Below are 27,464 nucleotides of genomic sequence, written 5' to 3'. Positions count from 1 at the left end.
TACACATCTTTTCAATCTCTTTTATAGTTGCAATGGGGATTTTAAAAATTGAAGCCCAATACACATGAATAGAAGTCAACACAGAATTAATGAGCTGTAATCTTCCAGCAAACGATAATGTTTTGCATTTCCAGTTGAAAATTCTCATTCTAATCTTTTCTAACAACTTCTTGCAATCTCTTTCAAAAAGTTTAGTAACACACATAGGAACACCCAAGTATTTAAAAGGAAATTTCCCAACATCAAAAGGAAGAATTCCCAACATCAAAAGGAAGAATTCCCAAAATTATTCTCCTCATATTCGGTTTAACACAACTGAAATAGATCTGGCTCTTTTCCATGCTAACCTTCAGCCCAGAAATATTTTTGAAATCATCAAGAGCTTCCCTTATGATTCTAGCCGAGTTCCCATTACCATAAGAAAAAACCAGAAGATCATCAGCAAAACATAAATGAGAAATGCTAAGCACCTCACACTTATTGTGATATTTAAAATTATGGCTGTCTTCTATTTTCTTACCAAGAATCTTATTGAAAACTTCCATCACTATAGTAAATAAGTAAGGTGATAGAGGATCACCCTGCCTAAGCCCCCTCTTTCCTTCAAAATACCCATGGTCTTCTCCATTAAAATTGATCATAAACCACGGGGAAGACACACAAGCCATAATCCATTGAATCATAATCGGATGAAATCCAAACCCTTTAAGACTTCTCTTAAGAAACTCCCAATCCACTGTATCATATGCTTTTTGAATATCAATTTTTAAGGTGCACTTTGGAACTCCCCTCTTGTTATTATATCCCACCATCAATTCCTGCGCAAGAAGTATATTATCCAAGATCGATCTTCCAGGAATGAAAGCAGATTGATTCTTACTAACAATTTTCCCCAAACAGCTTCTAATTCTATTCACTATAACCTTACTAATACATTTATACAAAGTATTGCAGCAGGCTATAGGTCTAAAATCAGCAACCTTCCTCGGCATATCCACTTTAGGAATTAAAATAACTCTCGTAGCATTTATCCCTTTAAGAAGCTTCCATGTCCAAAAAAATTCTCTCACTGCTTTGCAAACCTCCGATCCAATAATATTCCAGGCACTCTTGAAAAATTTTGAAGAATAACCATCAGGTCCTGGAGCTCGATTGTCATCAATTTCAAACATGGCAGCTTTAATTTCTTCATCAGTCACCACTCTGATCATATTAATAGCATCAGAACTGTCTAACCTGTTATTGAAAAGATCTTCATTTAATTCCGGTATAACAGTATCATCCTTACACCCCAAGAAAATTTTAAAATACGAAACAAATTTATCCTTCAAAGCAATTCCACTAACCCATCTTCCATCTTCATCCAAAACCCTCATAATTCTATTTTTATTGCCCCTACTCTTCACAATACTATGAAAAAATTTAGTATTATTATCACCTTCCTGAATCCATTTAATTTTAGCTCTTTGGAATAAAAGCTTCTCTTCATCATTACAAGCTTCATTAAATTTGAGCAATAGATCAGCATGCTCATTCCTAATCTTATGATCAAAAGGATTACAATCAATCTCCATTTGTTTACTTTCCAGATTTTTCCTTAGCTCCTGTATTCGCTTCCCATATCCTCTGTAGCTGTTACAAAGATCCCTACAATGTTTTTTAAGAATCTTCAATTTCTGACAAACCTTAAACATATAAAATCCTTCAATGTTTTCATCCCAAACTTTCTTGACCATAGGTAAAAATTCTTCCTTCTCAGTAATAAAATTAGCAAATCTGAAAGAAGGTCGCCATCTCATTTTACTCAATGGTATATTAAGAACAGCCGGACAGTGATCTGAAATTCGATAAGGCTTGAATATAGCATGAGCCAAAGGATAATCTGAAACAAACTTCAAATTAGTCATCACTCTATCCAATTTCTTCAGGAGACCCATACTTCCAGCAGGTGTTTTGTTCCAAGTAAATTGGAAACCAGTCGAATTCAGGTCCTCAATATCTAAACAGTTAATACATTCAATAAAGTCTTCAACACCTTTAGGAAAACTAGAACATCCTTCAGAATATTCCGAATGTTTTAAAGCCACATTGAAATCTCCTAAAAGTCCCCAAGCATCCTCTTTAACCACCATTTTATGTTTCTTCAGATTCTCCCATAAATCTCTTCTATCCAGATAATTGGAAGCAGCATAAATAAAAGACAAATACATGCTATAATTAGATTCACAGAATCTAACATAACAGTGAATAACTTGTCTAGATTGAGAAATCACCATCACATCCACAATTCTAGGATTCCATCCAACTATGATCCTAGTTCCAGCCTCGCAACAACTATTATTAGAAACCCAATCCCAATGTCCAAAAGTTTTAGCACAAACACTCTTGAGATTTAATATTTTGACATGGGTTTCAAGCACAGCACATATCCCCAGATTATTCTCCTTAATAACATCAATAACCTCTTTTTGCTTAACTCCTTTATTCAACCCTCTGATATTCCAAACACCTATCGACATCATTGGATAACAACATTATTCTTGACATTTACCACCTCAAATGCCTGAGAAAACTCACCTTTGCTGCTGCTTTTATTATCCCTTATGCTATCTATCTTATTTTCATTGTTAACCAATTCTAAATCTTCTTTTCTAATCCCCATAGAATGAATCAAATCATTATTCAAACCACTATCATCAAAAGTAGTTTGAACACAAGTCTGATTTTCAGAAATAACACCATTCTTATCTCCTCTATCATCCTCTTCCATTCCAATTATAACTTCCTCATCAAACACCCCCAAAATTTCAAAACTGTTTACATTGCTATTATCAGCTTTCTTAACCATCTTTTTATTCTCCTCTTTTTCGATAACATTCTTTTCACTTACTCCCTGTTTAATTCCTCCCTTATAGCTCCTATCATTATTATCATATTGCCCAGATACCTTCTCGTATCTTTTATTTTTCTCCATATTCCAGTGACTTACCCCTTTATTGTTCACATACCCATTTTGCCCCCGTCCATTTCCACCTCTATTCCAATTTTGTCCCCTGAATTTATTTCCCGCTCTAGAAATATTATTCCTCCCATTGTATTTTTGATTAACATTATTAACTGAATTCATCAATGTTTTACTAGTACCTTCTCCATCTTTGACATTCTTATTTCTTTTATTCACAACTTCAATATACCCTTCATTATCAATCACAGATTTCCCTTTATCCTCCTTATTAATTCCATTATTCCCATTTTGTGCTGAATTACTACCCTTCATACTTGCCATACATATCTTGTCCATATGTCCATAAACCTTGCAATGGCTGCATCTAGAAGGCACCCAAGCATACTCCACTTCAAATCTTTGAATAACAGCCATATTAGTAACAAAATCCCAAGTTGAAACATCAATACTTTTCTTCCATTCTTTTCCAGCCGACATTTCAATTAAGATTCTAGCATAGGCATTCCTTCCCTTATGTTCCAAGCACATCTCTTCAGTAAATGAATCAAAAGCAAGAGGGATTCCCAATTTACTAGCAATAATACACAGATTCTCTCCACTCCATACTTCCAAAGGTAAATCATATATTTTGACCCAAACAGGAATCTTATCATGACTATTCTTAGTTAAAGTCAACCCTGGTCTCCATCTTTGAAGAAAAAGTGGCATATTATTGAACATTAGCCATGGACTCTCTTCCAAAACAGACAACATCCCCTGTTCATCACTAAATTTAAAGAAAAAAAATCCTTTATTATTCATAAACACCTCTTCAAGTCCCACATTCTTCCATAATCTTCTGACTTCTTTTTGTATCACTGGGAAAGCCAATTTCTTATCAATCATATACCCATAAAGAGTATTCACGAAAGGTATACTAGCACTCTTAAGATTTTCAATTGGGATAATAACAGGATCATCTTCATTACCTATTTCCCCAGGCATATATCTCACATCTATTTTACCTTTGTGTCTATTCCCCTTTAAAACACCAGCATAAGAATTCTCTAATTTCCCCTGCATATCACTTTCCTCCTTTTTGCCTTTATTAGCAGCTCCCAAAATAGAAGGAAGAGTACTAATACTATTGATTACAGTACCAGCCTCCACCTTCCCTTTATCTATAATATTACTCTTCTCTTTAGTCTCCTCTTCCATCATTATTTCCTCATCTTCACTGGACTCCTCTTCACTTGTTTCAACTTCCCCTTCCTCTTCAGAATTGCTGTCATCTTCATTAATGCCTTCATCCATATCAATTTGTTTAATCAAATTTGAAGTATCCATATCCATATTCTGTTTCATCCCATTATCATCTTCTTTCCCCACAGCCTTATCCTCCTTCAATTTACTAAGAAATTGAAACCCAACCCCTGGAATGAATTCTTCATTGTCAATGATACCCTTATCAACATCAGATCTAGATTCCCCAATTTTTTTATCATTCAAATTAGAACTGAATTGATTAGAATCATCACAGACGATAATGTTAGAATTAACTCTCAACATTTCATTTGTGACATTCTTCAAATCCGAAACATGATTCAATATTTCATCACTCGCTTTTGATCCATCCCAATTCTTCATTAGGTTAGCAGTATTACCTGAAGGAATATTACCCATGAATGATCCAATTGTCTGCATCTCTTCAGAACCTCCATTCTTCATTCCCTTTATAGAACTATCATTCCCAGTCAAAGAAATCTTAGAATCCACCTCCCACACTTTTACAGAATCCAAATCAACTTCAGTTTCTTCTTCTGAATCTTCCTCATCAAAGTACTCTTCAGCATCCATCGGAGATATCCCATCCACAATTTTCCGAGCTCTATTCTTAACTCTGAAAGCTTTCCCCTCCATTTTCCACTCAGCTTTACCAATTCCTGACGCAACAGCTCCAGAGACACTAGGCTTACGACGAGCTTTATAGATCGTAGCTGAAGATTGCTCAATAATTCCAGGCGGAACTAGATCCTTCACATCCACTTCAGTCTTAGTGTACCGAACAGTAGCACTTTTATCCGGAGGTTTAACCTTCACTTCCTTCAATCGATCCGATTTGGATGATGCTCCCATTAAGACAATGGAAATAGAAGAGAAATTGCTTCACCAAAATAAATGAAATACGTCGGAAAAGCAGCACCGATGAATCGAAACTAGATCGCACCACCGTCAGAAAGAATCAAGGGTAGAGAGAGAAAGTAGAGAGAGAAAGCTGCATTGTTTTATTGTTGAGTTCCACATTAGAAGTTTTTGTAATTTAGCAAAGCTTTGATTAGCATCGTTTAATTCTTGAGTTCCACAATAGAAGTCTATGCAATTAAAGTAAAGCTTTGATGAGAATTCTTTTATTCTTGAGTACCACAATAGAACTATATGCATTTTAAGCAAAGCTTTGATGAGCATTGTTTGATTCTTGAGTTCCAAAATAAAAGTCTATGCAATTTAGCAAAGCATTGATGACATTGTTTCATTCTTGGTATCCACATTGGAAGTCTATGCAATTTAGCAAAGCATTGGTGAGCATTGTTTAATTCTTGAGTTCCACAATAGAAGTCTATGCAATTTAAGCATAGCTTTGATTAGCAATGTTTCATTCTTGAGTTCCACATTAGAACTCAATGCAATTTAGTAGTCTTCGCAATTTAGCAAAACTTTGAAGAGCATTGTTTAACTCTTGAGTTCCATAATAGAAGTCTATGCAATTTATGCAAAGCTTTGATGACCATTGTTTCATTATTAAGTTCCACATTCGAAGTTTATCCAATTTAGCTAAGCTTTGATGATCATCGTTTAATTCTTGAGTACCACAATAGAGGTTTATGCAATGTAAGCAAAGCTTTGGTGAGCATTGTTTGATTCTTGAGTTCCACAATAGTAGTCTATGCAATTTAAGCAAAGGTTTGATGAGCATTGTTTTATTCTTGAGTTCCACAATAGAAGACAATGCAATTTAGCAAAGGTTTGTTGAGCATTGTTTCATTCTTGAGTTCCATATTGGAAGTCTATCCAATTTATCAAAACATTGATGAGCATAGTTTAATTCTTAAGTTCCACAATAAAAGTAATATTTGCAATTTAGCAAAACTTTAATGAGCATTCTATAATTCTTGAGTTCCACAATAGAAGTGTATGCAACTTAAGCAAAGCTTTGATGCGCATTGATTCATTCTTGATTTCCACATTAGAAGTTTATACAATTTAGCATAGCCTTGATGAGCATTGTTTAATTCTAGAGTTTCACAATAGAAGTAGTCTTCGCAATTTAGCGAATGTTAGATGAGCATTCTTTTATTCTTGAGATCTATAATCGAAGTCCATGCAATTTTAGAAAAGCTTTGATGAGCATTGTTTTATTCTTGAGTTCCACAATAGAAGTCTTTGTAATTTAGCAAAGCTTTGAAGAGCATCGTTTAATTCTTGAGTTCCAAAATACAAGTCTATGCAATTTAAGCAAAGCTTTGATGAGCATTGTTTTATTCTTGAGTTCCACAATAGAAGTCTATGCAATTTAAGCAAATCTTTGATGAGCATTGTTTGATTCTGTAGTTCCATAATAGAAGTCTATGTAATTTAAGCAAAGCTTTGATGAGCATTGTTTGATTCTTGAGTTCCACAATTGAAGACTACGCAATTTGGCAAAGCTTTGTTGAGCTTTGTTTCATTCTTGAATTCCATAATAGAAGTGTATGCAATTTATGTGGAGCTTTGGTGAGCATTGTTTTAAGTTCCACATTAGAAGTCTATGGAATTTAGCAAAGCTTTGATGACCATTGTTTAATTCTAGAGTTCCACAATAGAAGTAGTCTTCGAAATTTAGCAAAGCTTTGATGAGCATTGATTAAATCTTGAGTTCCACAATAAACGTCTATGCAATTCAAGCAAAGCTTTGATGAGCATTATTTCATTCTTTAGTTCCACATTTGAAGTCTATGGAATTTAGTATAGCTTTGATGAGCATTGTTTCATTCTAGAGTCCCACAATAGAAGTAGTCTTCGCAATATAGCGAAGGTTAGATGAGCATTGTTTTATTCTTTAGTTCCACAATCGATGTCCATGCAATATTAGAAAAGCTTTGATGTGCATTGTTTTATTCTTGAGTTCCACATTAGAAGTTTTTGTAATTTAGCAAAGCTTTGATGAGCATCGTTTAATTCTTGAGTTCCACAATAGAAGTCTATGCAATTAAAGTAAAGCTTTGATGAGAATTCTTTTATTCTTGAGTTCCACAATAGAACTATATGCATTTTAAGCAAAGATTTGATGAGCATTGTTTGATTCTTGAGTTCCAAAATAAAAGTCTATGCAATTTAGCAAAGCATTGATGACATTGTTTCATTCTTGGTTTCCACATTGGAAGTCTATGCAATTTAGCAAAGCATTGGTGAGCATTGTTTAATTCTTGAGTTCCACAATAGAAGTCTATGCAATTTAAGCAAAGCTTTGATGAGCAATGTTTCATTCTTGGGTTCCACATTAGAACTCAATGCAATTTAGCACAGCTTTGATCTGCATTGTTTAATTCTAGAGATCCACAGTAGAAGTAGTCTTCGCAATTTAGCAAAACTTTGAAGAGCATTGTTTAACTCTTGAGTTCCACAATAGAAGTCTATGCAATTTATGCAAAGCTTTGATGACCATTGTTTCATTATTGAGTTCCACATTCGAAGTTTATCCAATTTTGCAAAGCTTTGATGATCATCGTTTAATTCTTGAGTACCACAATAGAGGTTTATGCAATGTAAGCAAAGATTTGGTGAGCATTGTTTGATTCTTGAGTTCCACAATAGTAGTCTATGCAATTTAAGCAAAGGTTTGATGAGCATTGTTTGATTCTTGAGTTCCACAATAGAAGACAATGCAATTTAGCAAAGGTTTGTTGAGCACTGTTTCATTCTTGAGTTCCATATTGGAAGTCTATCCAATTTATCAAAACATTGATGAGCATAGTTTAATTCTTAAGTTCCACAATAAAAGTAATATTTGCAATTTAGCAAAACTTTAATGAGCATTCTATAATTCTTGAGTTCCACAATAGAAGTGTATGCAACTTAAGCAAAGCTTTGATGCGCATTGATTCATTCTTGAGTTCCACATTAGAAGTTTATACAATTTAGCATAGCCTTGATGAGCGTTGTTTAATTCTAGAGTTTCACAATAGAAGTAGTCTTCGCAATTTAGCGAATGTTAGATGAGCATTCTTTTATTCTTGAGATCCATAATCGAAGTCCATGCAATTTTAGAAAAGATTTGATGAGCATTGTTTTATTCTTGAGTTCCACAATAGAAGTCTTTGTAATTTAGCAAAGCTTTGAAGAGCATCGTTTAATTCTTGAGTTCCAAAATACAAGTCTATGCAATTTAAGCAAAGCTTTGATGAGCATTGTTTTATTCTTGAGTTCCACAATAGAAGTCTATGCAATTTAAGCAAATCATTGATGAGCATTGTTTGATTCTGTAGTTCCATAATAAAAGTCTATGTGATTTAAGCAAAGCTTTGATGAGCGTTGTTTGATTCTTGAGTTCCACAATTGAAGACTATGCAATTTGGCAAAGCTTTGTTGAGCTTTGTTTCATTCTTGAATTCCATAATAGAAGTGTATGCAATTTATGTGGAGCTTTGGTGAGCATTGTTTTAAGTTCCACATTAGAAGTCTATGCAATTTAGCAAAGCTTTGATGACCATTGTTTAATTCTAGAGTTCCACAATAGAAGTAGTCTTCGAAATTTAGCAAAGCTTTGATGAGCATTGATTAAATCTTGAGTTCCACAATAAACGTCTATGCAATTCAAGCAAAGCTTTGATGAGCATTATTTCATTCTTTAGTTCCACATTTGAAGTCTATGGAATTTAGTATAGCTTTGATGAGCATTGTTTCATTCTAGAGTCCCACAATAGAAGTAGTCTTCGCAATATAGCGAAGGTTAGATGAGCATTGTTTTATTCTTTAGTTCCACAATCGATGTCCATGCAATATTAGAAAAGCTTTGATGTGCATTGTTTTATTCTTGAGTTCCACATTAGAAGTTTTTGTAATTTAGCAAAGCTTTGATGAGCATCGTTTAATTCTTGAGTTCCACAATAGAAGTCTATGCAATTAAAGTAAAGCTTTGCTGAGAATTCTTTTATTCTTGAGTTCCACAATAGAACTATATGCATTTTAAGCAAAGCTTTGATGAGCATTGTTTGATTCTTGAGTTCCAAAATAAAAGTCTATGCAATTTAGCAAAGCATTGATGACATTGTTTCATTCTTGGTTTCCACATTGGAAGTCTATGCAATTTAGCAAAGCATTGGTGAGCATTGTTTAATTCTTGAGTTCCACAATAGAAGTCTATGCAATTTAAGCAAAGCTTTGATGAGCAATGTTTCATTCTTGAGTTCCACATTAGAACTCAATGCAATTTAGCACAGCTTTGATGTGCATTGTTTAATTCTAGAGATCCACAATAGAAGTAGTCTTCGCAATTTAGCAAAACTTTGAAGAGCATTGTTTAACTCTTGAGTTCCACAATAGAAGTCTATGCAATTTATGCAAAGCTTTGATGACCATTGTTTCATTATTGAGTTCCACATTCGAAGTTTATCCAATTTAGCTAAGCTTTGATGATCATCGTTTAATTCTTGAGTACCACAATAGAGGTTTATGCAATGTAAGCAAAGATTTGGTGAGCATTGTTTGATTCTTGAGTTCCACAATAGTAGTCTATGCAATTTAAGCAAAGGTTTGATGAGCATTGTTTGATTCTTGAGTTCCACAATAGAAGACAATGCAATTTAGCAAAGGTTTGTTGAGCACTGTTTCATTCTTGAGTTCCATATTGGAAGTCTATCCAATTTATCAAAACATTGATGAGCATAGTTTAATTCTTAAGTTCCACAATAAAAGTAATATTTGCAATTTAGCAAAACTTTAATGAGCATTCTATAATTCTTGAGTTCCACAATAGAAGTGTATGCAACTTAAGCAAAGCTTTGATGCGCATTGATTCATTCTTGAGTTCCACATTATAAGTTTATACAATTTAGCATAGCCTTGATGAGCATTGTTTAATTCTAGAGTTTCACAATAGAAGTAGTCTTCGCGATTTAGCGAATGTTAGATGAGCATTCTTTTATTCTTGAGATCCATAATCGAAGTCCATGCAATTTTAGAAAAGCTTTGATGAGCATTGTTTTATTCTTGAGTTCCACAATAGAAGTCTTTGTAATTTAGCAAAGCTTTGAAGAGCATCGTTTAATTCTTGAGTTCCAAAATACAAGTCTATGCAATTTAAGCAAAGCTTTGATGAGCATTGTTTTATTCTTGAGTTCCACAATAGAAGTCTATGCAATTTAAGCAAATCATTGATGAGCATTGTTTGATTCTGTAGTTCCATAATAAAAGTCTATGTGATTTAAGCAAAGCTTTGATGAGCGTTGTTTGATTCTTGAGTTCCACAATTGAAGACTATGCAATTTGGCAAAGCTTTGTTGAGCTTTGTTTCATTCTTGAATTCCATAATAGAAGTGTATGCAATTTATGTGGAGCTTTGGTGAGCATTGTTTTAAGTTCCACATTAGAAGTCTATGCAATTTAGCAAAGCTTTGATGACCATTGTTTAATTCTAGAGTTCCACAATAGAAGTAGTCTTCGAAATTTAGCAAAGCTTTGATGAGCATTGATTAAATCTTGAGTTCCACAATAAACGTCTATGCAATTCAAGCAAAGCTTTGATGAGCATTATTTCATTCTTTAGTTCCACATTTGAAGTCTATGGAATTTAGTATAGCTTTGATGAGCATTGTTTCATTCTAGAGTCCCACAATAGAAGTAGTCTTCGCAATATAGCGAAGGTTAGATGAGCATTGTTTTATTCTTTAGTTCCACAATCGATGTCCATGCAATATTAGAAAAGCTTTGATGTGCATTGTTTTATTCTTGAGTTCCACATTAGAAGTTTTTGTAATTTAGCAAAGCTTTGATGAGCATCGTTTAATTCTTGAGTTCCACAATAGAAGTCTATGCAATTAAAGTAAAGCTTTGCTGAGAATTCTTTTATTCTTGAGTTCCATAATAGAACTATATGCATTTTAAGCAAAGCTTTGATGAGCATTGTTTGATTCTTGAGTTCCAAAATAAAAGTCTATGCAATTTAGCAAAGCATTGATGACATTGTTTCATTCTTGGTTTCCACATTGGAAGTCTATGCAATTTAGCAAAGCATTGGTGAGCATTGTTTAATTCTTGAGTTCCACAATAGAAGTCTATGCAATTTAAGCAAAGCTTTGATGAGCAATGTTTCATTCTTGAGTTCCACATTAGAACTCAATGCAATTTAGCACAGCTTTGATGTGCATTGTTTAATTCTAGAGATCCACAATAGAAGTAGTCTTCGCAATTTAGCAAAACTTTGAAGAGCATTGTTTAACTCTTGAGTTCCACAATAGAAGTCTATGCAATTTATGCAAAGCTTTGATGACCATTGTTTCATTATTGAGTTCCACATTCGAAGTTTATCCAATTTAGCTAAGCTTTGATGATCATCGTTTAATTCTTGAGTACCACAATAGAGGTTTATGCAATGTAAGCAAAGCTTTGGTGAGCATTGTTTGATTCTTGAGTTCCACAATAGTAGTCTATGCAATTTAAGCAAAGGTTTGATGAGCATTGTTTGATTCTTGAGTTCCACAATAGAAGACAATGCAATTTAGCAAAGGTTTGTTGAGCACTGTTTCATTCTTGAGTTCCATATTGGAAGTCTATCCAATTTATCAAAACATTGATGAGCATAGTTTAATTCTTAAGTTCCACAATAAAAGTAATATTTGCAATTTAGCAAAACTTTAATGAGCATTCTATAATTCTTGAGTTCCACAATAGAAGTGTATGCAACTTAAGCAAAGCTTTGATGCGCATTGATTCATTCTTGAGTTCCACATTATAAGTTTATACAATTTAGCATAGCCTTGATGAGCATTGTTTAATTCTAGAGTTTCACAATAGAAGTAGTCTTCGCGATTTAGCGAATGTTAGATGAGCATTCTTTTATTCTTGAGATCCATAATCGAAGTCCATGCAATTTTAGAAAAGCTTTGATGAGCATTGTTTTATTCTTGAGTTCCACAATAGAAGTCTTTGTAATTTAGCAAAGCTTTGAAGAGCATCGTTTAATTCTTGAGTTCCAAAATACAAGTCTATGCAATTTAAGCAAAGCTTTGATGAGCATTGTTTTATTCTTGAGTTCCACAATAGAAGTCTATGCAATTTAAGCAAATCATTGATGAGCATTGTTTGATTCTGTAGTTCCATAATAAAAGTCTATGTGATTTAAGCAAAGCTTTGATGAGCGTTGTTTGATTCTTGAGTTCCACAATTGAAGACTATGCAATTTGGCAAAGCTTTGTTGAGCTTTGTTTCATTCTTGAATTCCATAATAGAAGTGTATGCAATTTATGTGGAGCTTTGGTGAGCATTGTTTTAAGTTCCACATTAGAAGTCTATGCAATTTAGCAAAGCTTTGATGACCATTGTTTAATTCTAGAGTTCCACAATAGAAGTAGTCTTCGAAATTTAGCAAAGCTTTGATGAGCATTGATTAAATCTTGAGTTCCACAATAAACGTCTATGCAATTCAAGCAAAGCTTTGATGAGCATTATTTCATTCTTTAGTTCCACATTTGAAGTCTATGGAATTTAGTATAGCTTTGATGAGCATTGTTTCATTCTAGAGTCCCACAATAGAAGTAGTCTTCGCAATATAGCGAAGGTTAGATGAGCATTGTTTTATTCTTTAGTTCCACAATCGATGTCCATGCAATATTAGAAAAGCTTTGATGTGCATTGTTTTATTCTTGAGTTCCACATTAGAAGTTTTTGTAATTTAGCAAAGCTTTGATGAGCATCGTTTAATTCTTGAGTTCCACAATAGAAGTCTATGCAATTAAAGTAAAGCTTTGCTGAGAATTCTTTTATTCTTGAGTTCCATAATAGAACTATATGCATTTTAAGCAAAGCTTTGATGAGCATTGTTTGATTCTTGAGTTCCAAAATAAAAGTCTATGCAATTTAGCAAAGCATTGATGACATTGTTTCATTCTTGGTTTCCACATTGGAAGTCTATGCAATTTAGCAAAGCATTGGTGAGCATTGTTTAATTCTTGAGTTCCACAATAGAAGTCTATGCAATTTAAGCAAAGCTTTGATGAGCAATGTTTCATTCTTGAGTTCCACATTAGAACTCAATGCAATTTAGCACAGCTTTGATGTGCATTGTTTAATTCTAGAGATCCACAATAGAAGTAGTCTTCGCAATTTAGCAAAACTTTGAAGAGCATTGTTTAACTCTTGAGTTCCACAATAGAAGTCTATGCAATTTATGCAAAGCTTTGATGACCATTGTTTCATTATTGAGTTCCACATTCGAAGTTTATCCAATTTAGCTAAGCTTTGATGATCATCGTTTAATTCTTGAGTACCACAATAGAGGTTTATGCAATGTAAGCAAAGATTTGGTGAGCATTGTTTGATTCTTGAGTTCCACAATAGTAGTCTATGCAATTTAAGCAAAGGTTTGATGAGCATTGTTTGATTCTTGAGTTCCACAATAGAAGACAATGCAATTTAGCAAAGGTTTGTTGAGCACTGTTTCATTCTTGAGTTCCATATTGGAAGTCTATCCAATTTATCAAAACATTGATGAGCATAGTTTAATTCTTAAGTTCCACAATAAAAGTAATATTTGCAATTTAGCAAAACTTTAATGAGCATTCTATAATTCTTGAGTTCCACAATAGAAGTGTATGCAACTTAAGCAAAGCTTTGATGCGCATTGATTCATTCTTGAGTTCCACATTATAAGTTTATACAATTTAGCATAGCCTTGATGAGCATTGTTTAATTCTAGAGTTTCACAATAGAAGTAGTCTTCGCGATTTAGCGAATGTTAGATGAGCATTCTTTTATTCTTGAGATCCATAATCGAAGTCCATGCAATTTTAGAAAAGCTTTGATGAGCATTGTTTTATTCTTGAGTTCCACAATAGAAGTCTTTGTAATTTAGCAAAGCTTTGAAGAGCATCGTTTAATTCTTGAGTTCCAAAATACAAGTCTATGCAATTTAAGCAAAGCTTTGATGAGCATTGTTTTATTCTTGAGTTCCACAATAGAAGTCTATGCAATTTAAGCAAATCTGATGTGATCTCACCCAAAATTGAGGTTTGAACACGTTTTGCCCGATCGTTCTTTTGGTTACAGAATTGTAAAACAAAGGTGGAAACCGCGACCCGTTGTCTATAAAGAGACAAGAACCTTGGTATAAAACGCCACAATCAACCCACCAAATTGATTGATAAGTTTGAACGCCACAAGCTATGAAAACCTGATAAGTTCTAAAGTTCACAAAGAACGAAAAAAGAGTTAAAAACTCACAAATTGTATTCAAAACTTGATTGATTTCAAATGGATACAAATACCACGTTTTTATAGTGTGGGAAGAGCACCTAAAGAGCCATGAATTAAAGAAGTGTCTTTAATTTAAGGCATTTAACCCCCAAGTTTAAAACTATGAACCTAGACATGGTTTATCACAAGGTTCATGTAACCTAAGACCCTTTTATCTCCCCAACACTTATTTAGGATATATAAAAACGAAAATTACATAAAAATATAGAAAAAAAACGAAATGGGCTTATAAAGGCTCTTATTGTATCTTGTAAATCACTCTTGGACTTGAATTATGGTAATCCAACTTTGATTGGGTCCAATGGGTCTCCATACACTTTCTTGAGTACAAACTTCTCTAACCAATCCATTTAAAGCCTCTTTGAATGTTTTAGCTCGTGCCCTCGTAACTGGTCCATCTGGCATTTGATTTGGATCCTTTGTTGACAGCTGTGGGTTTGCATCATTCCCCTCCTCTTGAAAAGGATTTGTCCTCAAATCAGAACCTACATCAAAAGGAGCTAGATCAGTTACATTGAAAGTTGCACTAACATTATACTCACCCGGCAGGTCCAATTTGTATGCATTGTCATTGATACGCTCTAAAACTTGGAAAGGACCGTCCCCTCTTGGAAGCAATTTTGAACGTCGTTGGGCTGGAAATCGTTCTTTTCTCATATGTAACCAAACCCAATCACCCGGTTCAAAAATCATCTTGCGTCGCCCTTTATTCGCTTGTTTTGAATATTGCTCCGTTCTTCTTTCTATATTTAGTCTTGCTTTCTCATGTATCTGTTTCACAAATTCAGCCTTTTGTTTCCATCTAAGTTAACCTGCTCAGAAAAAGGCAAAGGTGATAAATCCAAAGGAGTCAAAGGATTAAAACCGTATACAATTTCAAATGGTGACATTTTTGTAGCAGAATGAGTGGCACGATTGTATGCAAACTCAACATGTGGCAAACAGTCCTCCCATGTTTTGATGTTCTTCTTTATTAAAGCCCTCAACAAGGTGGACAAGGTCCTATTCACCACTTCTGTTTGACCATCCGTTTGTGGGTGGCAAGTTGTTGAAAACAAGAGTTTTGTCCCTAATTTTGCCCACAAAGTTTTCCAAAAATAACTCAAAAACTTAGAATCCCGATCTGAGACAATGGTTTTTGGCATTCCATGCAACCTGACAATTTCTCTAAAAAACAAATCAGCAATGTGAGATGCATCATTAGTTTTATTGCATGCAATAAAATGAGCCATTTTAGAAAACCTATCAACAATCACAAAAATAGAGTCCTTTCCACTTTTGGATCTTGGTAGACCCAACACGAAGTCCATTGAAATATCAACCCATGGTTCACATGGTATTGGAAGTGGAGTATATAAACCATGATGTTGAACCTTGGATTTGGCTTGCTTGCACACAATACAATTATTGCAAATTCTTCCAACATCCACCTTCATTTTTGGCCAAAAGAAATGTTCCTGCAAAGTAGATAATGTTTTTGCGATCCCAAAATGTCCCATAAGGCCTCCACTATGTGCTTCTCTAACCAAAAGCTCACGCAAGGAAGATTTAGGAATGCAAAGTCTTGATTCTTTGAACAAAAAACCATTATGTAAGAAAAACTTTTCAAAAGAGCATTGTTCACAAGCTTGGTAAATCTGACCAAAATCAACATCATTGTGGTATAATTCCTTGATTTGTTCAAATCCTAGAATTTTGAAATCTAGAGAAGAAAGTAGAGAGTGTCTACGTGACAAAGCATCAGCCACAACATTTTCCTTACCTTTCTTGTATCGGATGACATAAGGAAATGTCTCAATGAACTCCATCCACCTAGCATGTCTTTTGTTTAATTTGTGTTGTCCTTTTAGAAACTTTAAGGACTCATGATCTGAATGAATTACAAATTCTTTAGCCCACAGATAATGTTGCCATGTTTTCAATGCTCGGACCAAAGAATAAAGCTCTTTGTCATAAGTTGGGTAATTTAAAGTTGCCCCACTTAATTTTTCACTGAAATATGCCAAAGGTTTACCCTCTTGCATCAAAACAGCACCAATTCCAATTCCTGATGCATCACATTCAATTTCAAATGTTTTGTCAAAATTAGGCAAAGACAACAAAGGAGCATGAGTTAAGTGAAACTTGAGTTGTTGAAAAGCATGCTCTTGTTCTTTGCCCCATTTAAACCCAACATTCTTTTTGATGATTTCTGTAAGTGGTGATGCTAAAGTGCTAAAATGTTTGACAAACCGGCGATAAAAACTTGCCAGGCCATGAAAACTTCGAACTTCACTTATAGTCTTTGGAGTTGGCCAATCTTGGATGGCTTTTACCTTTTCTTCATCAACAGCCACTCCTTGGGAGCTCACCACATACCCAAGGAAAACAACTTGGTCAGTACAAAAGGTACACTTCTTCAAGTTAGCATATAGCCTTTCTTTCCTAAGCACACTCAAAACACATGTCAGATGCTCAAGGTGATCTTTTGGACACTTTGAATAAATCAAAATATCATCGAAGTAAACAACCACAAATTTGCCAATATATTCACGCAAAACATGGTTCATTAATCTCATGAAGGTACTAGGAGCATTAGTTAGGCCAAAAGGCATTACTAACCATTCATATAAACCATGTTTTGTTTTAAAAGCTGTTTTCCACTCATCACCTTCTTTCATGCGAATTTGGTGATACCCGCTTTTTAAATCAATTTTGGAAAAAAGTTTTGCTCCATACAACTCATCAAGCATATCATCGAGTCGGGGAATGGGATGACGATACTTTACCGTAATATTGTTGATGGCATGGCAATCTACGCACATCCTCCAAGAACCATCCTTCTTTGGCACCAACAAGACTGGAACGACACAAGGGCTCATACTTTCTTGAACCAATCCCTTTGCAAGTAACTCTTCAACTTGCCTTTGTAGCTCCTTGGTTTCTTCAGGGCTTGTTCTATAGGCTGGTTTGTTGGGAATAGACGCCCCAGGCATAAAGTCAATTTGGTGTTCAATCCCACGAATTGGTGGCAATCCATTTGGAACATCCTCAGCAAACAAGTCTCCAAATTCCTGCAAGAGAGAGGTAACATCGCTCGGAAGAGTTCCGGCCGAAGTGTTAGTGGCTATTGGAGCTTCTTTGAACAAAAGAAGCACAATATGCATTTCTGATTTAAAAGCTTCTTTTATCTCACTTTTTTTTGCCAGTGCAATATATTTATTTTCCTTTTTTTCTTTCCCTCTTTTTTTCATGTTTTCTTTGTTTTTTTCACTCTCTTTTTTTTGTTCACTTTCTTTTTTTTGTTCATTTTCTTCTGTTTTCTCACTCATTTTTTTTTGTTCATCATCTTTTTTTTTCTCACTCTCTTTTTTTTCCTTCGCTCTCTTTTTTCGCATCTTGTTGAAGTTTTACTTGATCTTGGTAAACTTGAATTGGTGACATTGGTACAAGAGTTACCGGTTTTGTTTTGTAAACAAAAGTGTATTTGTTAGTGAAACCGTCGTGACTTACGTGTCTATCATATTGCCATGGTCTACCTAGCAGCAAGTGAGTGGCTTGCATAGGAACAACATCACACAACACCTCGTCTTCATATCTTCCAATCCGAAATGAAACCATCACCTGTTTTGTAACTCGCACCTCACCACTATCATTGAGCCATTGAAGTTTGTATGGTTTTTGATGCTTCATCGTGGGTATACCTAACTTTTCAACCATGGAAGTACTTGCAACGTTAGTACAACTCCCACCATCAATTATAACACTACATACCTTGCCTTGAACATAGCAACGAGTATGAAATATATTCTCCCTTTGGGCATCGTCTCCCTCCTTGGATTGAATGTTTAGAGCTCGTCTTGCAACCAACAAATCACCTTGAACAGCCACCTCTTCATCATAACTACAATCTTCCGTTGAAACTATAGAATCTGATTCATCCGTTTCGATCTCGCCATTTTCTCTAACCACCATGGTAAGCTTATTTGGACATTGACTTGCAATATGACCCCTTCCTTGACACTTGAAACACTTTATGTCACGATTCCTAAAAGTAGAAGAATCAGTTTTTCCTTTTGAAGAGTTTGTTGTTTTAGGATCAGATTTGGAATTAGAAGAAGAAGGAGGTGTATTTTCTGATTTTTTTGAAGTACTAGCCTTCCAAGTGTTATTTCGAGACCCGCCACCTCTTTTTAATTGTTTCTCAATTTTAACAGCCATATGGACCATGTCTTCAATTTCAACATAATGTTGCATCTCAACGCGATCACGAATTTCAAGATTTAAGCCATTTAAGAATCTGGCCATGGTTGCCTTAGGATCCTCCTCAATATTGGCACGAACCATCATAACCTCCATTTCTTTGAAGTAATCATCAACACACTTGCTGCCTTGTTTTAAGCTTTGAAGTTTATTGTGGAGATCACGAAAGTAATGACTTGGCACAAACCGTCTTCGCATGACACTCTTCATTTCATCCCATGTCTCAATAGGCCTTTCTCCATTTCTCCGTCTAGTGATTAGAAGTTGATCCCACCATGTTAGTGCATAATCAGAAAACTCAACTACGACTAGTTTTACCTTCTTACGGTTGGAATATTCATGACAATCAAATATGAACTCCATTTTTGTCTCCCATTCAATGTACGCGTCCGGGTCTGACTTGCCTTTGAAAGAAGGAACTTTCATTTTAATAGAACTTAAATTGTCATCTCTTCGTGACCTCCTTCTATTTGGTCGCCTTTCAGGTTCCCAACCATCATCCTCCTCTTCCCCGTTAGAAACCTGTGATGATGCTCGAGATCGAGTTCTTTGTACTTGTGCCTCCATTCGATCCATTCTTTCATGTACTTGGTTAAATTCATTTGTCATCAAACGTCGCATTTCATCCATCATAGCTTGAACTTGAAGGTTTGGTGGGGGGTTTTGATCACCCATCTTATATTTCTGCCAAAAAATAAAAAATAATAATAATAATAATAATAATAATTTACTTCCTCCCAACACTCACTCACATGTTTCTCTCAAAAATAGTTCACTCAACCCTCGTGTATCCCTCGAATGGCTTTTACCCTCTTTTAGTCTCACCACACAGCCTTTTACCACTCCCTTTTAACTCTTAAAGTTCTAAACAAACTAAAGAAGCAATTATCAAATTTGAACTTGTGGCCTTGAGGAATTCAAACTTACCAAACAAATCAAAAGAAATTGTATCCAAATTAAAGTAACCTCAATACACAAAAGAAAGCCAAACAAACTTGGCTTTGCTAATGATGAAGCAAACAATGGGTTATTTTTTTTTTTTTTTGAAAAAAAAGACTACATTTGCAATTCAAATTGACTTTATAGAAAAAAAAAAAAAGGCTTTACTTGTTCCTCCTCTTCTTTCTTTCTTTTTTTTTTCCTTTTTTTTTGTTTTTTTTTCTCTCTCTTTTTTTTTTCTTTGTAAATCTTTTTTTTGTAAATATTTTTTTTTGCTTTTTTTTTTTCTTTTTTTTTTTTTGCTTCTTTATGTTTTTGTTTTTGTTTTTTTTTTTTCCTTTGATTTTTTTTTGAGGAAACTAATAGCCAAATGAAAACATAAAGGAAACAAAAGAAATGTAGAATATAGAAGTTTGACAACTTAGAAATTCAAAAGTCGCTAGTAAGAACCTTGACAACTTGTGACAAGACCCGCTACCAATATGCGTCTTAGAACTCAAGTCATCAAGGAAGAAAACAAAATAGATATGCAACACAAAGAACTGGCTCTGATACCAAATGATGTGATCTCACCCAAAATTGAGGTTTGAACACGTTTTGCCCGATCGTTCTTTTGGTTACAGAATTGTAAAACAAAGGTGGAAACCGCGACCCGTTGTCTATAAAGAGACAAGAACCTTGGTATAAAACGCCACAATCAACCCACCAAATTGATTGATAAGTTTGAACGCCACAAGCTATGAAAACCTGATAAGTTCTAAAGTTCACAAAGAACGAAAAAAGAGTTAAAAACTCACAAATTGTATTCAAAACTTGATTGATTTCAAATGGATACAAATACCACGTTTTTATAGTGTGGGAAGAGCACCTAAAGAGCCATGAATTAAAGAAGTGTCTTTAATTTAAGGCATTTAACCCCCAAGTTTAAAACTATGAACCTAGACATGGTTTATCACAAGGTTCATGTAACCTAAGACCCTTTTATCTCCCCAACACTTATTTAGGATATATAAAAACGAAAATTACATAAAAATATAGAAAAAAAACGAAATGGGCTTATAAAGGCTCTTATTGTATCTTGTAAATCACTCTTGGACTTGAATTATGGTAATCCAACTTTGATTGGGTCCAATGGGTCTCCATACACTTTCTTGAGTACAAACTTCTCTAACCAATCCATTTAAAGCCTCTTTGAATGTTTTAGCTCGTGCCCTCGTAACTGGTCCATCTGGCATTTGATTTGGATCCTTTGTTGACAGCTGTGGGTTTGCATCAAAATCTTTGATGAGCATTGTTTGATTCTGTAGTTCCATAATAGAAGTCTATGTAATTTAAGCAAAGCTTTGATGAGAGTTGTTTGATTCTTGAGTTCCACAATTGAAGACTACGCAATTTGGCAAAGCTTTGTTGAGCTTTGTTTCATTCTTGAATTCCATAATAGAAGTGTATGCAATTTATGTGGAGCTTTGGTGAGCATTGTTTTAAGTTCCACATTAGAAGTCTATGCAATTTAGCAAAGCTTTGATGACCATTGTTTAATTCTAGAGTTCCACAATAGAAGTAGTCTTCGAAATTTAGCAAAGCTTTGATGAGCATTGATTAAATCTTGAGTTCCACAATAAACGTCTATGCAATTCAAGCAAAGCTTTGATGAGCATTATTTCATTCTTTAGTTCCACATTTGAAGTCTATGGAAATTAGTATAGCTTTGATGAGCATTGTTTCATTCTAGAGTCCCACAATAGAAGTAGTCTTCGCAATATAGCGAAGGTTAGATGAGCATTGTTTTATTCTTTAGTTCCACAATCGATGTCCATGCAATATTAGAAAAGCTTTGATGTGCATTGTTTTATTCTTGAGTTCCACATTAGAAGTTTTTGTAATTTAGCAAAGCTTTGATGAGCATCGTTTAATTCTTGAGTTCCACAATAGAAGTCTATGCAATTAAAGTAAAGCTTTGATGAGAATTCTTTTATTCTTGAGTTCCACAATAGAACTATATGCATTTTAAGCAAAGATTTGATGAACATTGTTTGATTCTTGAGTTCCAAAATAAAAGTCTATGCAATTTAGCAAAGCATTGATGACATTGTTTCATTCTTGGTTTCCACATTGGAAGTCTATGCAATTTAGCAAAGCATTGGTGAGCATTGTTTAATTCTTGAGTTCCACAATAGAAGTCTATGCAATTTAAGCAAAGCTTTGATGAGCAATGTTTCATTCTTGAGTTCCACATTAGAACTCAATGCAATTTAGCACAGCTTTGATCTGCATTGTTTAATTCTAGAGATCCACAATAGAAGTAGTCTTCGCAATTTAGCAAAACTTTGAAGAGCATTGTTTAACTCTTGAGTTCCACAATAGAAGTCTATGCAATTTATGCAAAGCTTTGATGACCATTGTTTCATTATTGAGTTCCACATTCGAAGTTTATCCAATTTAGCTAAGCTTTGATGATCATCGTTTAATTCTTGAGTACCACAATAGAGGTTTATGCAATGTAAGCAAAGCTTTGGTGAGCATTGTTTGATTCTTGAGTTCCACAATAGTAGTCTATGCAATTTAAGCAAAGGTTTGATGAGCATTGTTTGATTCTTGAGTTCCACAATAGAAGACAATGCAATTTAGCAAAGGTTTGTTGAGCACTGTTTCATTCTTGAGTTCCATATTGGAAGTCTATCCAATTTATCCAAACATTGATGAGCATAGTTTAATTCTTAAGTTCCACAATAAAAGTAATATTTGCAATTTAGCAAAACTTTAATGAGCATTCTATAATTCTTGAGTTCCACAATAGAAGTGTATGCAACTTAAGCAAAGCTTTGATGCGCATTGATTCATTCTTGAGTTCCACATTAGAAGTTTATACAATTTAGCATAGCTTTGATGAGCATTGTTTAATTCTAGAGTTTCACAATAGAAGTAGTCTTCGCAATTTAGCGAATGTTAGATGAGCATTCTTTTATTCTTGAGATCCATAATCGAAGTCCATGCAATTTTAGAAAAGCTTTGATGAGCATTGTTTTATTCTTGAGTTCCACAATAGAAGTCTTTGTAATTTAGCAAAGCTTTGAAGAGCATCGTTTAATTCTTGAGTTCCAAAATACAAGTTTATGCAATTTAAGCAAAGCTTTGATGAGCATTGTTTTATTCTTGAGTTCCACAATAGAAGTCTATGCAATTTAAGCAAATCTTTGATGAGCATTGTTTGATTTTGTAGTTCCATAATAGAAGTCTATGTAATTTAAGCAAAGCTTTGATGAGCGTTGTTTGATTCTTGAGTTCCACAATTGAAGAGTACGCAATTTGGCAAAGCTTTGTTGAGCTTTGTTTCATTCTTGAATTCCATAATAGAAGTGTATGCAATTTATGTGGAGCTTTGGTGAGCATTGTTTTAAGTTCCACATTAGAAGTCTATGGGATTTAGCAAAGCTTTGATGACCATTGTTTAATTCTAGAGTTCCACAATAGAAGTAGTCTTCGAAATTTAGCAAAGCTTTGATGAGCATTGATTAAATCTTGAGTTCCACAATAAACGTCTATGCAATTCAAGCAAAGCTTTGATGAGCATTATTTCATTCTTTAGTTCCACATTTGAAGTCTATGGAATTTAGTATAGCTTTGATGAGCATTGTTTCATTCTAGAGTCCCACAATAGAAGTAGTCTTCGCAATATAGCGAAGCTTTGATGTGCATTGTTTTATTCTTGAGTTCCACATTAGAAGTTTTTGTAATTTAGCAAAGCTTTGATGAGCATCGTTTAAATCTTGAGTTCCACAATAGAAGTCTATGCAATTAAAGAAAAGCTTTGATGAGAATTCTTTTATTCTTGAGTTCCACAATAGAACTATATGCATTTTAAGCAAAGATTTGATGAGCATTGTTTGATTCTTGAGTTCCAAAATAAAAGTCTATGCAATTTAGCAAAGCATTGATGACATTGTTTCATTCTTGGTTTCCACATTGGAAGTCTATGCAATTTAGCAAAGCATTGGTGAGCATTGTTTAATTCTTGAGTTCCATAATAGAAGTCTATGCAATTTAAGCAAAGCTTTGATGAGCAATGTTTCATTCTTGAGTTCCACATTAGAACTCAATGCAATTTAGCACAGCTTTGATCTGCATTGTTTAATTCTAGAGATCCACAATAGAAGTAGTCTTCGCAATTTAGCAAAACTTTGAAAAGCATTGTTTAACTCTTGAGTTCCACAATAGAAGTCTATGCAATTTATGCAAAGCTTTGATGACCATTGTTTCATTATTGAGTTCCACATTCGAAGTTTATCCAATTTAGCTAAGCTTTGATGATCATCGTTTAATTCTTGAGTACCACAATAGAGGTTTATGCAATGTAAGCAAAGCTTTGGTGAGCATTGTTTGATTCTTGAGTTCCACAATAGTAGTCTATGCAATTTAAGCAAAGGTTTGATGAGCATTGTTTGATTCTTGAGTTCCACAATAGAAGACAATGCAATTTAGCAAAGGTTTGTTGAGCACTGTTTCATTCTTGAGTTCCATATTGGAAGTCTATCCAATTTATCAAAACATTGATGAGCATAGTTTAATTCTTAAGTTCCACAATAAAAGTAATATTTGCAACTTAGCAAAACTTTAATGAGCATTCTATAATTCTTGAGTTCCACAATAGAAGTGTATGCAACTTAAGCAAAGCTTTGATGCGCATTGATTCATTCTTGAGTTCCACATTAGAAGTTTATACAATTTAGCATAGCCTTGATGAGCATTGTTTAATTCTAGAGTTTCACAATAGAAGTAGTCTTCGCAATTTAGCGAATGTTAGATGAGCATTCTTTTATTCTTGAGATCCATAATCGAAGTCCATGCAATTTTAGAAAAGCTTTGATGAGCATTGTTTTATTCTTGAGTTCCACAATAGAAGTCTTTGTAATTTAGCAAAGCTTTGAAGAGCATCGTTTAATTCTTGAGTTCCAAAATACAAGTCTATGCAATTTAAGCAAAGCTTTGATGAGCATTGTTTTATTCTTGAGTTCCACAATAGAAGTCTATGCAATTTAAGCAAATCTTTGATGAGCATTGTTTGATTCTGTAGTTCCATAATAGAAGTCTATGTAATTTAAGCAAAGCTTTGATGAGCGTTGTTTGATTCTTGAGTTCCACAATTGAAGACTACGCAATTTGGCAAAGCTTTGTTGAGCTTTGTTTCATTCTTGAATTCCATAATAGAAGTGTATGCAATTTATGTGGAGCTTTGGTGAGCATTGTTTTAAGTTCCACATTAGAAGTCTATGGAATTTAGCAAAGCTTTGATGACCATTGTTTAATTCTAGAGTTCCACAATAGAAGTAGTCTTCGAAATTTAGCAAAGCTTTGATGAGCATTGATTAAATCTTGAGTTCCACAATAAACGTCTATGCAATTCAAGCAAAGCTTTGATGAGCATTATTTCATTCTTTAGTTCCACATTTGAAGTCTATGGAATTTAGTATAGCTTTGATGAGCATTGTTTCATTCTAGAGTCCCACAATAGAAGTAGTCTTCGCAATATAGCGAAGGTTAGATGAGCATTGTTTTATTCTTTAGTTCCACAATCGATGTCCATGCAATATTAGAAAAGCTTTGATGTGCATTGTTTTATTCTTGAGTTCCACATTAGAAGTTTTTGTAATTTAGCAAAGCTTTGATGAGCATCGTTTAATTCTTGAGTTCCACAATAGAAGTCTATGCAATTAAAGTAAAGCTTTGATGAGAATTCTTTTATTCTTGAGTTCCACAATTAAAGTCTATATGCATTTTAAGCAAAGCTTTTGTGACAACCCCAAATCTAATTCCGTTACAATCCCATTTTCACTAACGGAATGTGTCGCTATACGTTATTTATGTAATATTTGGAACCGTCAAAATCCGAATATCTAAGTCTATGCATGACTTAATATTATCATAAGTAATACAACTCATATGTGTTAACCCCGTTTAACCTAATAGAGTTGTTTTACCTTTCCAACCACTTCACCCGGGTGAAAAGTTTTAACCCAGTTAAATTTAAACATCGGGTAGCCGTGTATCGGGTGCGTTTCCCAAGGCATAAGCAATGGGTGTGCCCAACATTTGAACACTCATTCATTACACACCCACTCTCTCTCTCTACTTTCTCCTTCTAGACTCGAAATCGGCCCCGATCCCGCTAATTTCCGACTTCCAAACGTAAGTACTCATCCCCTATCTTATTCTAGACATGCTTCATTGAATTTGAGGGCCAAAAACCATAGGAATCAAGATTCAAAGAGGAGTTTACGGCCTAAGAAGCTCCTTAGGCCGTAAACCCCCAAATTCATGCCCAAGGCCATGTTTTTCCTTCCTTTAAGCTAGGACACTAATTAAGGCTTATGACTAGAAGAGTTTGGACATTAAAACACAAGAAAATGGTGCTTAAAAAGGAGTTTACGGCCCAATCATGTGCTTAGGCCGTAAACACCACAAACACCCCTCAAATCCATGTTTAAGGCTTCAAAAACTCTTCTAGGGTGTTTAGGAATTTAGACTTGACAACAAGGAAGGCTTAAAGGCATTAAACATCATCATTTGAACATAAAAAGTGGAGTTTACGGCCAAGGCTAAGCTTGGGCCGTAAACACCCAAACTTTTGTGTCAAACAAGCCCCTAAACTACCCTAATGCATGAAAGGAATTTATCTAAGGCCTATGGAAGTGTGTTGTACCATTAAACACTTCATCTTGACACCAAATGAAGAGTTTACGGCCAAGGATGTTCTTGGGCCGTAAACTCCCCAAAAATGTATGCCAAATTGTTTCAAACTCACTATAGGGCCTTCTAGGATTTTTCTAAGCCATTTGGGACCATGTTGTACAAGTAAAACCTTCATCTTGAAGGACTTATAGGAGTTTACGGCCCAAGAACAAGTCTTGGCCGTAAACTCCCCAAAAATGTCACAAATTAGGATGTTTAATCCTTCCCTCTTGGTTCATAACACACACCACTAAATCAAGGGAGTGAGATAAGGCCCTAAACACACATTTTGGAGTGTCACAAGAGTTTACGGCCAAGCCTAGGGGGCTTACGGCCGTAAACTCCCAATGAGTGACTTCTAGGCCATAAACTCTAAGAAAGTGAACTCATGGACCCTCCCATAAATCATCCATGGCCTTGTACCACTCCCGGGAGCCCTTTCTAGGCCTTAAAACCCCGAAAACGACACTAGAATGTCCAAATTCTATAATGAAAAGCATAAGATGATTAACTTCTTGTAAAATACATATTTCATATGACATTAGGGTCCTAAAAGGTGCTCAAGTGGTTATTTGGTACCAAACGCTCAATCGACACTATTACCCGATTTACCCGATTCACCCGATTTCCGCGATTTCAGGTGAGTTCATACCCCTTTAATGAACCTTTCAAGTGTTTTACATGTTTTAGGGGGGAGATACAAGTTGCTTATAAATGTTTATACAAAGTTTTACAGAACGATTTCCGAGTTTCAAGGATTAATCACATGTGATTCACTACTCTTAGTTCAAATCACATGTGATTTGTCCCTATGCCTTAAAAACGGGTTTTACCCTTTTCAAACTATTTTTAGACAGTGAATCAGAATTTAAATGTTCTTTTGGAAAAATACTTTCATTTAATCAATTTGCTTAGAAAATGTAACCACTCTGATATATTTATATAAATAAGACTTGGAGGACTTAGGACCGATATCTCGCCTTATTTCCTGTTCTTGTTTGATTGTGGGCTTAGGGTAGTAGTTATCCGTCCGACTGTCGTTGATTTCTTACTTATATAATTTGTATATCAGTGTGGGATACGAATATTACTGCTTTCACTTAATGCT

Source organism: Lactuca sativa, chromosome 8 (genome assembly GCF_002870075.4).
Source record: "Lactuca sativa cultivar Salinas chromosome 8, Lsat_Salinas_v11, whole genome shotgun sequence".
Lineage (NCBI taxonomy): Eukaryota > Viridiplantae > Streptophyta > Magnoliopsida > Asterales > Asteraceae > Lactuca > Lactuca sativa.
The sequence above is the reverse complement of the archived record's forward strand: the minus strand, read 5'-3'. Positions refer to the sequence as shown.